The sequence below is a fragment of the Alexandromys fortis genome, unplaced genomic scaffold (genome assembly GCF_014885135.2).
Source record: "Alexandromys fortis isolate MF-2015 unplaced genomic scaffold, M_Fortis_MF-2015_v1.1 scaffold_8_9099976_23576923, whole genome shotgun sequence".
In the NCBI taxonomy this organism is placed as follows: domain Eukaryota; kingdom Metazoa; phylum Chordata; class Mammalia; order Rodentia; family Cricetidae; genus Alexandromys; species Alexandromys fortis.
Window position 1 is genome coordinate 1,096,633 of NW_026067899.1, and position 15,922 is coordinate 1,112,554.

Below are 15,922 nucleotides of genomic sequence, written 5' to 3' on the forward strand. Positions count from 1 at the left end.
GTCAGCTAAGATGACTGCTCTCGTTGCCTCCGTAGAGCCCAAGTCCCAGGGGGAAAATACCAAAGCGGTTCCAACCGTAGTAATCTTGAGTGTACTCGGGAACTGCTGAATGCGCTTTGAGACGTGGCTTTGGGGGACTTATTGCTGCTCGTTCTTTATTGAGCTGCGCGGTCCTGAGAAAGTGGCGCGAAAGTGACTGCCGAGGTCCCGGGACTGGCCGGCTGATTTGTGTGCGGCACGAGAGAGGGGAGGGCTGGCAAAGACTGCGTGCAGAGCCAACCCCGGCGTTCTCTTTTCTGCTGTGGTTTAATCTTTTAAAAAATGGACAAATGTCAAAGAAGCCAACAGCGACACCACCCACAACTAGCTGATTTATCCCGGGCGTAGCACCTCTTATCTGGCAAACCACACCACTATCTGTCTGAAGTCTTTAGCTGTGTTAAGTCTTGGTGCTTCCAGAAAGATTCTGAAGTCGACTGTTTGACTCTTGACTCATGGGTTTAAAAGTAACAAACATTCCTTGCAGGTTCAAAAAGACTTACCTGGAGGGTAAAATTCTTTAGAGATTTATCTTTCTGAGATACATGCTGCTGACGATTTTCTTCAGGTAAAATTGGAAACTACCGGGTTAGTTTGAAAGAAGACCTGTTTTTCATAAGCCTTCTTGTCAAACCAGCCACACCAATAAAATAAGTGAGGCTTCCCTTTTTTTTTTTTTTTTTTTTTTTTTTTGGGTTTTTCGAGACAGGGTTTCTCTGTGGTTTTGGAGCCTGTCCTGGAACTAGCTCTTGTAGACCAGGCTGGTCTCGAACTCACAGAGATCCGCCTGCCTCTGCCTCCCGAGTGCTGGGATTAAAGGCGTGCGCCACCACCGCCCGGCCTTTTTTGGGTTTTTCGAGACAGGGTTTCTCTGTGGTTTTGGAGCCTGTCCTGGAACTAGCTCTTGTAGACCAGGCTGGTCTCGAACTCACAGAGATCCGCCTGCCTCTGCCTTGCAAGTGCTGGGATAAAGAGTTCTGGGATTAAAGGCAGGAGCCACCATCTCCCGGACTGAGGCTTCCCTCTTTTAAAGAGGAAAAAAAAAAAAAAAAAAAAAAAAAAAACCCACTCGCTTAAAGAAGAAAGAACCGAAAAAACTGTGATGCCTTAAAAAAAAAAAAAAAAAAAACTTTAATTATAATCATAGATTTAAAACAGTGTTGAAGTGAAAGCATTTTCCCTCATTTCAAAACTTTCCTTTGGTATTGATGCCGCCACAGTCCATGGCTGTGAACAGAGCACAGAAACGCACACACAGTTTTCTCTAGATACTGACCATAAAACCTTATAAATAAATAACGTGGGAAGACAATGGATGGGAAAAAGCTGCCCAAAGGTCGCCCTCCCTCTGTGCAAGAGACAAAGAACTCCAGTCCCCAAAGTAAACATCAGGAGAAGCAGCTATTGGTTTGTTTGGCAAAATTCCTGGTAGCAGCCAAGTCCTCAATCAACATTTGTTGGGCAAATAAACAACTAAGTGAAGGGTGAGATAAAACTATCCTTCTGCAGTGTTCTTATGAATATAGTTCTGTGCAAGAAAAACAGAACACGTGGGGTCACAGAATGAAGGGAACACCCAAGTCGCTTTGCCTGTTAAAGTTCTGATAAGAGCATTCTTAGTCATTTATTTATTTATTTACTTATTTACTTATTTATTTATTTATTTATTTGGAGACAGGGTTTCTCTGTGTAACAGCCCTGGCTGTCCTGGAACTACCTCTTGTAGATTAGGCTGGCCTCGAACTCACAGAAATCCTCCCGCCTCTGCCTCCCGAGTTCTGGGATTAAAGGTGTGCGTGACCGTCACCCAGCAGCATTCTTTATCTCAAATCTAGAAGCGGGGTAGTGGTGGTGGCAGCAGGTGGTGCGGCACACATTTAATCTGAGCACTTGGGAGGCAGAGGCAGGGAGATCTCTGTGAGTTCAAAGCCAGCCAGTTCTACAGAGCAAGTTCCATGACAGCTAGGACTATACAGAGAAACCCTGTCTCAAAAAGCCAAAAAATTTGGTTCACATGTTTCTTTTGTTGTTTCTTCTTTGGTTGTTTTGTTTTGTTTTTTGTTTTTTGGTTTGGTTTGGTTTTTCTAGACAGGGGTTCTCTGTATAGGCCTGGCTGTCCTGGAACTAGCTCTGTAGAGCACACCCCAAACTCACAGAGATCTGCCTGCCTCTGCCTCCCAAGTGCTGAAATTTAAAGCATTCCCCACCACCTGGCTTGGTTTACAGGGTTTTGTTTTGTTTGGATAAAGTCTCTTTTTGTGTTTTTTTTTAAGACTGCTAATCTTATTAGTGATCAGGAAAATGCACATGAGACATAGAAATATAATTTTGCTACCAGAGACAAAAAGTTGCCTGCTGAGAGCAAGCATTAAGTAAGAATAGATCAGTTCTTACAAAAACATTAGTACTGTGGATTCCGTTTATTGGAGAACAACTCGAGAACTTCAAGACAGGTGCACTAGAGGAATGGTTTCTACTGCAGGTTCAGACCTGTAGGTAGATTATGGAGTCAATTCATTGGGCTTCAACTAGCATATTTTCTTCTATTTTGGTGTGTGAGCTTGTAAATACATTAATTTAGTAATCCTATTGTTATTGGCAAGACTAATTGATACAGTCTTTACTTAGAATTTGAAAATTGAGTGTATGGTGTTGTTGACAGTGTTGAAACAGCAGCCTTTTAGGATCTGTTCAACTTGTTTCCCTGGATGGTCACTGGATTAGTGACTCCCCACTTACCCCTCCCTCCAGGCCCCTGCACCAACCCCACTCTGGCTCCCAGGACCACAACAATCTCAACTACCTGGTAGATAGTGTTTGTTCTCCTGCGTTCCTCTGTTTCTTTCTCATTGAAATAGAATGTGAGCACAGGAAGGGTGGGTATAGTTTCCTTGAAGAAACAATCCTAATGTGCTTGTGGGGAGGGGCTTCACCATGGGGCGGGGGCTTTCAAGGCCCTGTCTCTAACAGTGTTGGAGGGCTAGTGCAGCAGGTGCTGTTCTGAGTAGTAGGGATAGGAGGGCCAGAGAGTTTCCATTCTGATGGAGGAACTGGAGTACATGAGAGAGTTCCCGGTGTAATCACTGTAAGAAAGATAAAAGCAAAGGGAAAAGCAGAAGATAGGAGATAAAGGATGCTTACCGCTACGGAAGTTATACAACCAGGTGCTGCGCAACTAGGAGCCTGAGCAGTCAGGGACGCCACAGGAAGAGAGGAGGTACTGGTTTCAGGCAGGTGGCATCTGGTCCCAAGGCTGTACACAGGAAAAGAGAAAGAAACTAGACATTTGCGGCTTCTTAGCTATGAAAGATCTCTGCTTTTATTCCAGGCATGATGGGAAGACGCTGAAGGATTTACAGACTGGGGCCCCAATCTGACCCCATGGATGGTGTAGATGGAGGGGGTAAGAGCTGGGAGGCCTAAGATACTGATGGTCACTGTAGAGCACAGAGAAGTGTTCAGAATTAAGAGACTTTATTTTGAAGTTGGAGCCCAACTGGGCCAGAGGAGTAGCGGGCTTCTTCCTATTATCAGGGCAAAATACTGCAAACAAGCTAAGTGACACTTGTGTTTGTGTGCCCTCCCTAGAACAAAAGTCTCTGACGTAAGCATGGAGGCGGGGAAACGAAGGAGGAGAGGTGTCTTTGGCTCAGGCCTTCAGAAGGTCCCCATAGGACGGTGTGGGGGAAGGCTACAGTGCCATAGACAGTGTGCATCTGTTTTAGCTGTGCTCCCCTTTCCCCTTTGGTTTCTTTAAAACCCCCAGTGTGTGCAATGAGGCCCAGTTCCTTTTTAGTTAACCCTCTCTGGAGACACCAGAAGACACACTCAGGGTTGACAAGATTAACCACCGCCACCCCTCAAAAGAGATACGATTCTGGGCGAGAATAATGGCGCAGGCATGTGATAGAATTCAAACACTGGTTCCAAGCAGTGGAGCACCCAATTGTGCATCCATGTGGCCAGCTCCTAACACAAGGTTGAGCAAAAAAAGGGAACCGCAAACCCGTCTGTAAGGGTTACCCCCTAATGAAATTTTAATTGCATGAAACAGATAAACCGTGAAAGAACAAACATGGGAACCAGAGGAATAAGATGGATTCCTTCTTACCCTAAAGAGAGAAGGTAAGGAAGGCGCGGAGGAGGAGTGATTGGGACTCTTGGATCATGAGTGTAAAGAAGAAGGGGGGAGGGGGAAAGGGAGGAAGAGGGGAAGGAGGAGGCAGAGAAGACGTGGATGGCATCATTATCAGGCACAGGCCCATTATCCTAGCTCTTGGGAAGGAGAGGCCAGAGGATCTGTGCTCAAGGTCGGCCTAGGTCATAAACATAAACAGCATGAAGCAAATATGGCAGATTAATAAAAGAGATGAGTAAGAGTATCTTTATACTTTTAGTCTCTGGGCTTTTTTACAGTATGAAACCTTTTCATAATATTAAAATGTCAAGTTTTAGCCAGGCAGCGGTGGCACACTCCTTTAATCCCAGCACCCAAGAAGCAGAGGCAGGGGATCTCTGTGAGTTCAAGGCCAGCCTAGTACAGAGCTAGTTCCGGGACAGGCTCCCAACTATACTGAGAAACCCTGTCTCAAAAAAACAAACAAAGAACCCTTCAAGTTCTGAAAAATGTGTGCATGTGTTTTATGTCACTAAAGGCATGGTTAGCCTTACATATGCATTTCCTATACAGGGTCTCCTGAGTGGGGATTCCGCGTTACATCACGGTGCAAATCACACACCGGTGTGCTTTCATTTTGAATGGGAGGCTCCAAATGAACGAGTGTCGGGGAAAGATGAGGACTCTGGCTTCTGCAGCAGGAGAAAGGAATGTCATTTCCCAAGCCTGCCGCAGACAGCCAGCATCAGAGTGCTGAGAAACAGCAGGCATTCGGTAAGCACTTGCTACTAACTAAAATGATTGGAAGTGGACTTTTAAACCCATGAAGCCTTCCAAGCGACCCACCACCTCCTGCGCAGGGCTTTGCCTTCCTTGGGTTATCATGCACTTTAAGGTTGGCGCTGGGCATTGCCTTCAAGCCTGTGGCTTGTCTTCCCCTTACAGGAAGAATTCCATTGCCTCCTGTTTGAAACCCGAGAACGAGGCCCTAAGCCTTCAGCTACTATTATAATGAGGTGAACCAAAGTCAGACTTTAACTTACAGTGGTTGGATTTTGAACAAAGAGAACAACAAGGAGTGAAATATATCATTTTCAGATGAAATTTCAAAACATTGTTGAAGTCTGAATGGATGCTGGCTCTACCTACCCACTCCTCGGGTGGTAACACAATCCCAGGTGGCATTGGCGAGCAAACCTTTGAGTAGACCAGACGCACCTGGAGACAAAGGGCCTGACCGACAGTGTTTACTGTGTCGGGGGGTATGTCAGACCACAAATCTCTATTTTCAATAACCCTTTAATTATAGATTTACCTCCCCTGTGTCCGCTTTCAGAATGCATAAAGGGAAAAAGCCCTAATAGACCTTCTGGCTATGAAGGATAAGTCAGTGGGAGGGCCCAGCCCCTTGCCACCCAGGGACTTCTGGTAGTTCACAGATTATTTCCCTTGGATTGTACTGGAATGTTGGCTATTCATTCTAGGTCAACATTGTCTTACTAGGTCAGTTTGCTGACAACAGATACTTGATTACAGAATATTAAAGAAATAAATGAAAAGATGTGTATGTGTGTGTATCCATTCTTTCTTTTTTAAATATTTATTTATTTATTATGGATACAGTGTTCTATCTGCATGTATGCCACCAGACATGAAGAGTGTACCAGATCTCATTCTAGATGGTTGTGAGCCACCATGTGGTTGCTGGGAATTGAACTCAGGACTCTGGAAGAACAGGCAGTGCTCTTAACCTTTGAGCCATCTCTCCAGCCCCCGTGTGTATCCATTCCTTTTTTTTTTTTTGATTATTCGAGACAGGGTTTCTCCGTAGCTTTTTGGTTCCTGTCCTGGAACTAGCTCTTGTAGACCAGGCTGGCCTCGAACTCACAGAGATCCACCTGCCTCTGCCTCCCAAGTGCTGGGATTAAAGGCATGCACCACCACTGCCCGGCCGGCCTTCCATTCTTATCAGGAATGAAATATATCTTCTTGGATGAACATTTTCCATGGTGAACTGGTCTAGAAGAGCTAGTTCCAGGACAGGAACCAAAAAGCTACCGAGAAACCCTGTCTCGAAAATCAAAAAAAAAAAAAAAAAAAAAAAACAGTATTCTGTGTGTGTCTTCAAATATTCAGTGTAAAGCTTAACTCTGATCAGTTCCATCCAGTCAGTTCCAACACTAAGGGACCTCAATTACAACTCAGACCTAATTCTGCCTCTCAGAGAAATAGAATATTTTTTTAAACCTGTTTTGTTTGTTGTTTTCTTTTGTCTTTTGAGATAGGGTTTCCCTGTTTAATCCTAGCTAGCCTCTGTCTCACTTGTTCCTCATGGCTTGCTCAGCCTGCTTTCTTTCTTTCTTTTTTTTTTTTTTTTTTTTTTTTTTTTTTTTTTTGGGTTTTTCAAGACAGGGTTTCTCTGTGGCTTTGGAGCCTGTCCTGGAACTAGCTCTGTAGACCAGGCTGGTCTCGAACTCACAGAGGTCCTCTGCCTTCCCAGTTCTGGGATCAAAGCTGCACACACCGCCACACTCCAGCTCTTCCCTATTACCTTTTGTTTGTTTGTTTTTTGCAGTTGGGAAAGTTTTTGGTTTTATTCCATGGACCTACTCATTAAGTGTTGGCAACGGCTAGCAACAACTAAACTTCAACCAACAAATCTTAGTGGAATGCCTTCTTAATTCCTCCTCCTAGGGAACAATGGTTTGTATGCTCTTAAACTGCCACCCACGGGCCACCTTGCTCCCACCAGGACTCACCTGGAGGAGGCCTCTTCTGGAGCAGCGCCTTCTCCCTCCTTTGTGGACCACGGGAGCAACCTTGCACATCCCTGCTCTAGTCCCTCACCTTGGTACCCTTCCAATCCCACACAGTACATCAATTCATACTCGTCTTTCTTCTTCCACCTTCGTCAGAGAGAAGAGTCTGGCACTGGCACCTGTGTGTGGCTGCCTGAGGTAACCTCCAGCCTCTACTATAGAGACTGTTTCTTTCCAGAGACAAAGGTACTACAGGAAATCCATGACAGCTTTGTCTTAAAAGAGGAACTCATTTGCAGTTGAGACTTCCTTATGAAAATGTAACATCTGTGCCATTTTATTCTAAAGAAATGAAAACTATTTATTGACCACTGTTCACCATTATCCACAATAAAGTAAACAATATACAGTTGGATGATATTCAGATATTAATATTACAAAACTATTTTTCTGGCTTCTGTTGAACCAGTAACACTGTGGGATTCCCCTGTGTATGCTGTGAATATGGTTTATTACCAAAATAAAGAAGTTGCTTTGGGCCTATGGCAGCCCAGAATAGAGCAAGGCAAGAATTCCAAGCAGAGATAGAGGAGAAAAGAAGGCGGAGTCAGGGAGACACCATGTAGCTGTCTAAGGAGGCAGACACCCTGGATCCACACCAGTACACCACAGCCTCGTGCCAATAATGAAATGATGAAAATTAAAGAAGACCCTACCAGTAAGGAATGAGACAGGTCAATGATTTGTGTTACCAAATGATTGTGTTACCAAAATCTGTTTGTCCATTTATGTCAGCAGATGCTAGATTACCAACATCTCTAACCATGATTCCAATTTCACAAACCTCCTTAGCATAAATCTTTTAGTATATATATATATGACATCTTTCCGTAAAGGAATAACTCACAGGAGGAAACTGTGCATGACCATTTAAGCCTTGGTTAGTGTGATGGTGAGTTTCTGTCAACTTGATACAAACTAGAGTCATCTAGTGTCCTAGTCAGGGCTATCATTGCTGTGATGAAACACCATGACCAAAAGCAAATGGGGAAGGAAAGAGTTTATTTGGCTTATATGTCCACATTGTACTCCATTGTTGAAGGAAGTCAGGGCAAGAACTCAAACAGGGCAGGAGCCTGGAGGCAGGAGCTGATGCAGAGGCCTTTGATGGGTGCTACTTACTAGCTTGTTCCTCATGGCTTGCTCAGCCTGCTGTCTTAAAGAACCCAGGATCATCAGCCCAGAGAGGACACCACTCACAATGGACTGGGCCCTCCCCATTGATCACTCATTAAGAAAATGGTCTACATGGTTGCCTACTGTATTAGTTGGGGTTTTCTAAAGTAACAGAACTATATACATTAAGGGGATTTATTAGAATGATTTTCAGGCTGTGTTCCAGCTAATCCAACAATGTCTGCCTATATATAAAAGGTCCAAGAATCCAGTAATGTTCAGACCACAAGGTTGTGTGTTTCACTGGTCTTCAGTGTGCACTGGAATCCTGAAGAAGTAGACTCTCACGCCAGTGAAGGAACGGACTTGTTTGCAAGGTGAGAACAAACAGGCAAAGAGCAAAACTTCCTACTTCATGTCCTTATATACACTGCCAGCAGAAGGCATGGCCCAGATTAGAGGTGGGAATCCACCTCAAAAGATCTGGGTTAGCTGCAGAGGCAAGTGGATCACTGTGAGGTGGAGGCCAGTCTGGTCTACCGAGTGAGTTTCAGGGCAGTTTTCTCTGTCTACACAGAAAAACCCTGTCTCAACCACAAAACCAAAACCAAAAAACAAACAAAAACCCCCAAACCACCCAGAAAGATCTGGACTAAAGGTTGTCTTCCTGTCTCAAAGATCCTGATTGGAAGTGGACCTTCCTGCAAAAATCCCTAGCAGGTGCAGCCGTCCACTTTGGGGTTTTAGTTAATTCCAGATGTGGTCAAAGTTGACCACCAAGAGTAGCTATTACGATGGCAGTCCAGTCTTATGGAGATAGTTTCTCAGTTGAGGTTTCCTCTTGTCTGATAGCTCTAGCTTGTGCCAAGCTGACACACAACCAGCCAACACATCCAGAGAAAAGGCACCCCAGCTGAGAAGATGCTTCCTTCAGATCGGCCTGGAGGGATATCTTTGGAGCATTTCTTGCTGAATGGCTGATGTGTGAGGGCCCAGCCCACTGTAGGTGGTCCTGAGCTGTAGGCATTTTCTTAATTAGTGAGCTCCATCTTTGGGGAAGGAATTCTAGTCAGTTTGTCCTTATAAAATAAAACAATTGCAATTTGAGGACACTTCATATATGCGCTTGCCAGCCCCAAGTTGGCCTTATTTGAATTCTTCCATTTCATGAGAAACATCAATTCTCCACAGCTGTCTGTGGCACCAGGGATTTGTTCAAGATCCTGACCTCCAGCAAAGTCTGTTGACTGTCAGCAGCTATTCTTTTCTTCTGTTTACTATCTTCAAAGTCACTGTCAGATAAAGATTCCTCGTCTGTTTCATTTTCACCAGCTTTTTGACAATTACGAAAAACAATTGTATTAATTACACATATATCTCCACCTGGATATGTTGTGCAAGGGTTTCCTCCCATAGACAAGCCTTCTGTCCCGAACCGAAGCTCGAGATACAAAGTGGACAACTCAAAATAACTTCAGAAAGTCCCTGAAACTGACAAGATTCACCAGGCCCCTCTTACCCAAGAGTAAACGGTAAAAAACTTCTGAGAGTTATTCTCAGACCACCAGGCTACGAAAACTCTGACACCAGATCAGCTACCTGCAGTAAGCAGAAGTCAGCCAAGCTGCTTGGAAGGCACCTGCAAACCCAAAAACCTGTTGAGCGGCCTTCAGGCTGTTTGGCCTGCTCCAGGTTCAGCTTTTGTGCTCTGGGTGGGCTGTGGTGACACAGCTGTCCTTGAGTCGATATTCCTCCTATAAGGAACCCCTCACCCTCCTCCTGTAAGTCACCCCAATAACACTCATAGGTTCATCAAGCTGGAGCTTGTCATACAATAATATAAAAATTATGGCAAGCAGAGCACCCAAATATAGCTGATTGTGGTGGAATACACCTATAACCACAGCCTAGGAGAGATTGCACTCCAGGCTAGCCTTAGCTACATAAATAAAACTATCTCAAATAATCGAACCCCAGAAGTTAGAGTCTGTATGGTTCTGCAATAATAAGTAATGGAAACAGAGGAGAGACTAATGGTTGACAAGGGCTAAGGTGCTGCTTCAGGCAGAAGGAAAGCAGATGCAAGAATAAAAACAAAACTTGAGAGCCCGGCGGTGGTGGCACACGCCTTTAATTCCAGCATTTGGGAGGCAGAGGCAGGCGGATCTCTGTGAGTTCGAAACCAGCCTGGTCTACAAGAGCTAGTTCCAGGATGGGCTCCCAAACCACAGAGAAACCCTGTCTCAAACAAACAAACAAACAAACAAAAAAACTTGAGGGACACTCCACCAGTGTCAATCATGCAGTGATACTGTACTATTGTTATGCCCACATCACGGGACCCCCAAACAAGGCCACCACAGAGCCCGTTATCTGATGCAAACACACTAAAGTTGATTGATTTTTTCAGGCTAGCCTGGTCGAGTTGCAACACAGGGGGTGGAGAAAAATGGCCTCGAGGCTTTAGGGTAGGGGATTTTTAAAGGGACAAACCACAAAGCAGGGTGGCACAAGCCTTGGCTTTTTAGGATAGGGTATGGGCATGCGATTTTTTAAAGTCATTGGTTGGATACAGTGGAATTTTCAAGACAACAGTTTGATCTGATGCCCACAAGGACGTCTGAGTCTAGCGGATACAAACAGATATTGTTTGGGTATCCTGATAGGGTCATTCTGACCAGTGCAGACATAGTGGGTGACTTTTTCTGGACTTGTTACGATATGATATATCATATGATAATGGTGTTATGATAATGGTGGTGATATTTCATCAGAGTCATATTATTACTTAAAAATGGAGGAACTTTGGAGTCTCAAGGTAGTAGCAGAATAGCAAGAGAAAGACCTCTGAAATGCCCAGGCAGCATACAAAGTACAAGCAGACAGCCAAGCTGCTTGCTATCTCCTGTGGCTGCAAGCTGAATTCCAAACCTTAAGCAGAAAGAAAGCAAGTTAACTCTTTCTTTCCCAGTGAATACAAGGCCTAGGGTTCCAGGCAGAAAACGTTTAGCTTCAAGACTTAACAATAACAGTTAATGACCTGGTCCTCAAGTGGTAGGGATTGCATGAAAACAAAGGTTGTTTCAAGCTCTGACCTTGAACCGGCAACAACACCTGGGAAGATGACCTCGTGTATTTGTCTCTAGGGGCAACCTGCCTGCTCCTCCACTATTATCTGGGAAATATTAAGGTTGTGGGAAACTACTAAACAGTAGTGGGATCTCTATAGAGTCTTCTGGCTGCACGAAGAGACTACAGTTATCTCAAAATGGGAGAGTTTAATTATTTGAAATGAAGCAAGTTGGGGTATAGCTCAGTGGCACTCTCTGCCTGTCACTTCCATTCTCCAGCAATATATTATTATGTATTTTATCATTATATTATAAAATGATTACAAAATATAATTATATGTAACATATAGAGATTTTTAATTTAAACGATGTCTGGGTGTGTGTATGTCTGTCTGGGTGTGTGTGTGCGTGCGTGTGCATGTGTGTTCGTGTGTATGTGTGTGTGTGTGTGTGTGTCTGTGTCTGTGTGTGTGTGAGAAGCTGTCTGCAGAGACCAGAAGAGCATGTCAGATCCCCTGGAGCTGGACTTACAGGCTGTTATGGGCCACCAAAACGGGCTCCCAGTATCTGAACCTGGGTGCCCTACAAGAGCAGTCTGTGCTGGTACCTACTGAGTCACTTCTCCAGTCCCGCTATTATTTTTTTTATATTTATTTATTATGTATACAATATTCTGTCTGTGTATGTGCCTACAGGCAGAAGAGGGCACCAGATCTCATTACAGATGGTTGTGAGCCACCATGTGGTTGCTGGGAATTGAACTCAGGACCTTTGGAAGAGTAGGCAATGCTCCCAACCACTGAGCCTTCTCTACAGCCACTCCCCCTCCCCCGCTATTATTTTTTAAATTAGGCTAATATACAATTCAAACCTAAAGGAAAAGCCAGCCCCGAGCTTGCCCAGATTGCTAGCTGACTGTAAGACAACACAGCAGGACAGAGATTCCAGCTGTTGGTGTTTGAGCTTGAGCTAGGCCCAGTTAACTTCCTGTTAAAGCCAACAGCTGAGACTCTTTGGGACACTAGAATACAATCCAGAGTCTCTAGGGTGTCTTGGATGAAAGTCCCAAATCCCTAGATATAGAAAGAAAAAAGAAAAAAAGAAAATCCAATTTAACAGTCAATGCAGACTGACTTGAAGTTTCCCTAGATGTTGAAAGTAAAAACGAAGGCTTTTAAAACATTAAAACCATGGTTAAGGGGATGGAGAGATGGCTCAGTGGTTAAGAGCACAGGCTGTTTCTCCAGGGGACCTGGGTTCAGTTCCCAGCACCCACATGGCAGCTCATAACCGTCTGTAACTCCAGGATCCAACACCCTCACACAGACACACATACAGGCAAAACACGAATAAAATAAAGTTTGAAAGCAAACAAACAAGCCGCGCTTAAGGGAAGAAAGGAAAATACAATAAATAAGCAAACAGGAGATGTTAGCACAGAGACCAAAGGTATAAAAAGGAATCTCGTGGAAATTCTGTGACCGGAAACAGAGTAACTGAAACAGAATGAGGGGCTCATCAGATGGCTGGGGAGGATGCAAAAGTAAAGAATCCTAAAAGCAGAGTGTTTGGAATTATCCAACCTGGAGGACAGACGGAACGTGCTTGGGAGTGTAGGAAAGAAAAGTAGCTTAGTGTCCTCTGTGACCAGAGAAACCTATGAGTAATTAGAGTCCCAAGAAGAAAGGGAAGTGAATGGAACAGAGGAGATATTTGAGGAGCCGCAACTAAAAATTTCCCAAGCTTACAGATGGAGGAAACTTATTGAACCCCAAGCAGGATCAATACAAAGAAACCAAATCAGCAGTTTCAGGAAAATGTATGAAAACCAATTTTAAGTCTTAAAAGCAATTTTACTAAACGAATACGTAACATACTCAGGTGACAACACACATGGCCACAGCTTCTCCAAATTCCTTGTCACTTAAGTGTTCTAAAGTCCACGTTCTAGGTGTCACTCAACTTTAGCAGGCTGCCTGCCAGAAACAGCAGTTGTGCATATATGTGTGGGAGCATACCCTTAGCAGATTTTTTTTTCCCGCCATTCCATCCTCCAAAATAGATCAAAGAGCCAGTTGCTCCATGGAGACTAACAAAAACCTAGTTGCTTAAGAAAATAAAGGTGTGCCTTTGTTGAATAAATATTGGCAGTAGGTTGTCATATCAACCCTTGAAAAGCCAAGGTAGGGAAGGCAGATAGTGGGGAGATCATAAAAAAAAAAACCTACAGCTGATTAAATTGGATTATCATCCTGAGAGCCCCTTCTTCTAATCTCCGGTCAATGCTGTCTCTCTAGGGGTTTATTTTCTTTATATTCTTTGGCTAACAGAAGTGTTCGTTTTTTCAGGTGATATTGACCTGGTCCAGGACTAGAGTCAAATGGCTTAAAAGAAAATTTTACAACTCTTTCAGCCTCAAGATCAATGTAGCAAAAAAGAAAGGTAACAATGGATACTTCTGAAACGGAAGAAGTTTTCATCAGAGACATTCATACAAATGAACTTAGAGAGGTATTTGAAAGTTATCCTCACAATGGTCAGAAATACAAAGCAAGAATCAAATGAAAAAACATAAATCAGAAGTGCAATTGAGCATTTTATACTGATTCTTACAAAAATGTAACAACCTGTAAGGATAAAAACATCTCAGGGGACCAAAGATAGACCCTCTTAGAATGGCTACATTCTCAACAACCTTTATAAGTTATAAGACCTGATTCTAACAATGGCACTGGACTGAAGGTCTCAAGCCTTTGAATTCTCAAGTCCACATTTCTTGTCCTGACTTCTCTTCCGAACTCTAGGTTGTCTTCACCTCTGGTTGCTGGTTGGGGGAAGAATGTTATTGAACAATGTTTTTCTAGCTTTGCTAGTTCACTCATGGCTTGCTCTAACCGTGTGACCCTTAGACAGTCATCTAACGTTCATTAAGTTTTAGTTGAGATATTTTTGCATATGTAAATTTTTGAAGTCATGGCTAAAAGTTAAAAATCCATAGAATTTTCCGGTAATAACATGGTGGAGAAATGCATAAAACATGATCAAGGGTTAGTTGCATGTTGCTGTCTTCTGAAGTCTGACTCCCGTTCTGGCTTTGCTAAACAAAAAGAATCCACTGATAAAGAGCCTGTGAACATCAGATTGAGACGTCCTTAATGTATTTAGGAAGACTTGTGTAGGATTAGAAGAGAAATTACGTTGCATAATTTTATGTCCGCTTCACAGTAAACTAAAGTCATTTGATGGATGGGAACCTAAATTGAGACAATGCCTCCATAAGACTGGGCTGCAGGCAAGCCTGTAGGGTGATTTCTTAATTGGTGACTGATGGGGGAGGGCCCAGCCCATTGTGGGTGGTGCCATTCCATGGGCTGGTGGACCCTGGTTCTATAAGAAAGCACACAGAACAATCTATTAGGAGCAAGCCAGTAAGCAGCACTCCTCCATGGCCTCTGCCTCCAGGGAGCTGGGATTAAGGTGTGCGCCACCACCACTGGCCCCCAAAGTTACCTTATGCAGGTCTTTTGTCTCTCAACAAAGATGTAAAATATTGTAAGGCTTCAGAAATAAAAGGAGAAAGGCAGGTTGGGGGCCAGGGGAACAGGAAAAAGACACAGTCCTGTGGGTAGAGACCAGAGAGTTCTGGTGCTGGCAACAGTGCAGAAAGAACTGCAGTAATTCTCCCAAAGGAAACAATGGTCAGTTTTAGACAAAGCTTCCCAGCTCTTCAAAGAACCCAGAGAGGGAACATGGGGCAGAAACTGCAGACCTCTGGCCTCAGAAACAGAAACCACAAAGGCCAGCAGAATGCCACATCTACCTCGCCCCTTCCCGCGTGTACAGTACGTGTACAGTATGGCAGGCAGAAGCCTCTGAAAACCCCATTTTAAGCAGTTAGAGGCTGAGACCTGACTAGAAACCTAGGGTGAACGCCCAGAAAAGGAGGAGCCACAGAGGAGGGGGTCCCCACATCTGCTTCAAAACTGTCAAATACTTCATCCGCCTCTGAACTCAGCTTATTCAGATGACCCTGCCATGTCCAGTGGAAAGGGAAAGTTTGGAAGCTTGGAAGAACTGATCAGGCAAACTCGCTGTTGTCTACTGCAGAGGGGTTTGGCATTTGAGGGCTGCCAGGTTAAAGAGATCGAGTAAACACCTTGGGTTTTAAATAGGCCAGCAGTGGTGATGGTGGTGGTGGGGACATCAATCAAGACTCTTAAACTTGAGGTGGCCAGCCAATAATTTGTTTATAGGACGGAAATCTTCAGAGAAACGTAACAAAAGCCAGAGTCCCCACAAAGTATCACTCGCAATGTTCAATAAAGCAGGAAGTAGCTAGCACATAGAAACAGGGGAATTCCACCTTACAGGCAAGGAAAAGGAACTATAAGGTAGAAGCGCACCTAGAGATGGCACATGTTCGAATTAGCCATCAAAGAATGCAGAGAAGTTGCCGGACGGAACACTATAAAGAAAGTCACAAGGAGCAAATAGTGGGGGGGATCTCAGCAGAGAAACGAATGTGTAAGGAAGATTACACTGAGAAATCTAAACCTGAGGACACAGTTGCAAAAATTGCTGGTTTACAGGATGCATTTAGGAATAGAGTTTGGCTTGCTAAATATGAAGAGAGCAATATAAACTAGTCTACTGTTATGATGGAGGCTTCTTACATGCAAATATCACAGTGGAGCCTATGGGTCTGTACGAGAGTACCGCAACAGTTCTGAAAACTAAAACAAGCTGCCGAGCGTCCTGAA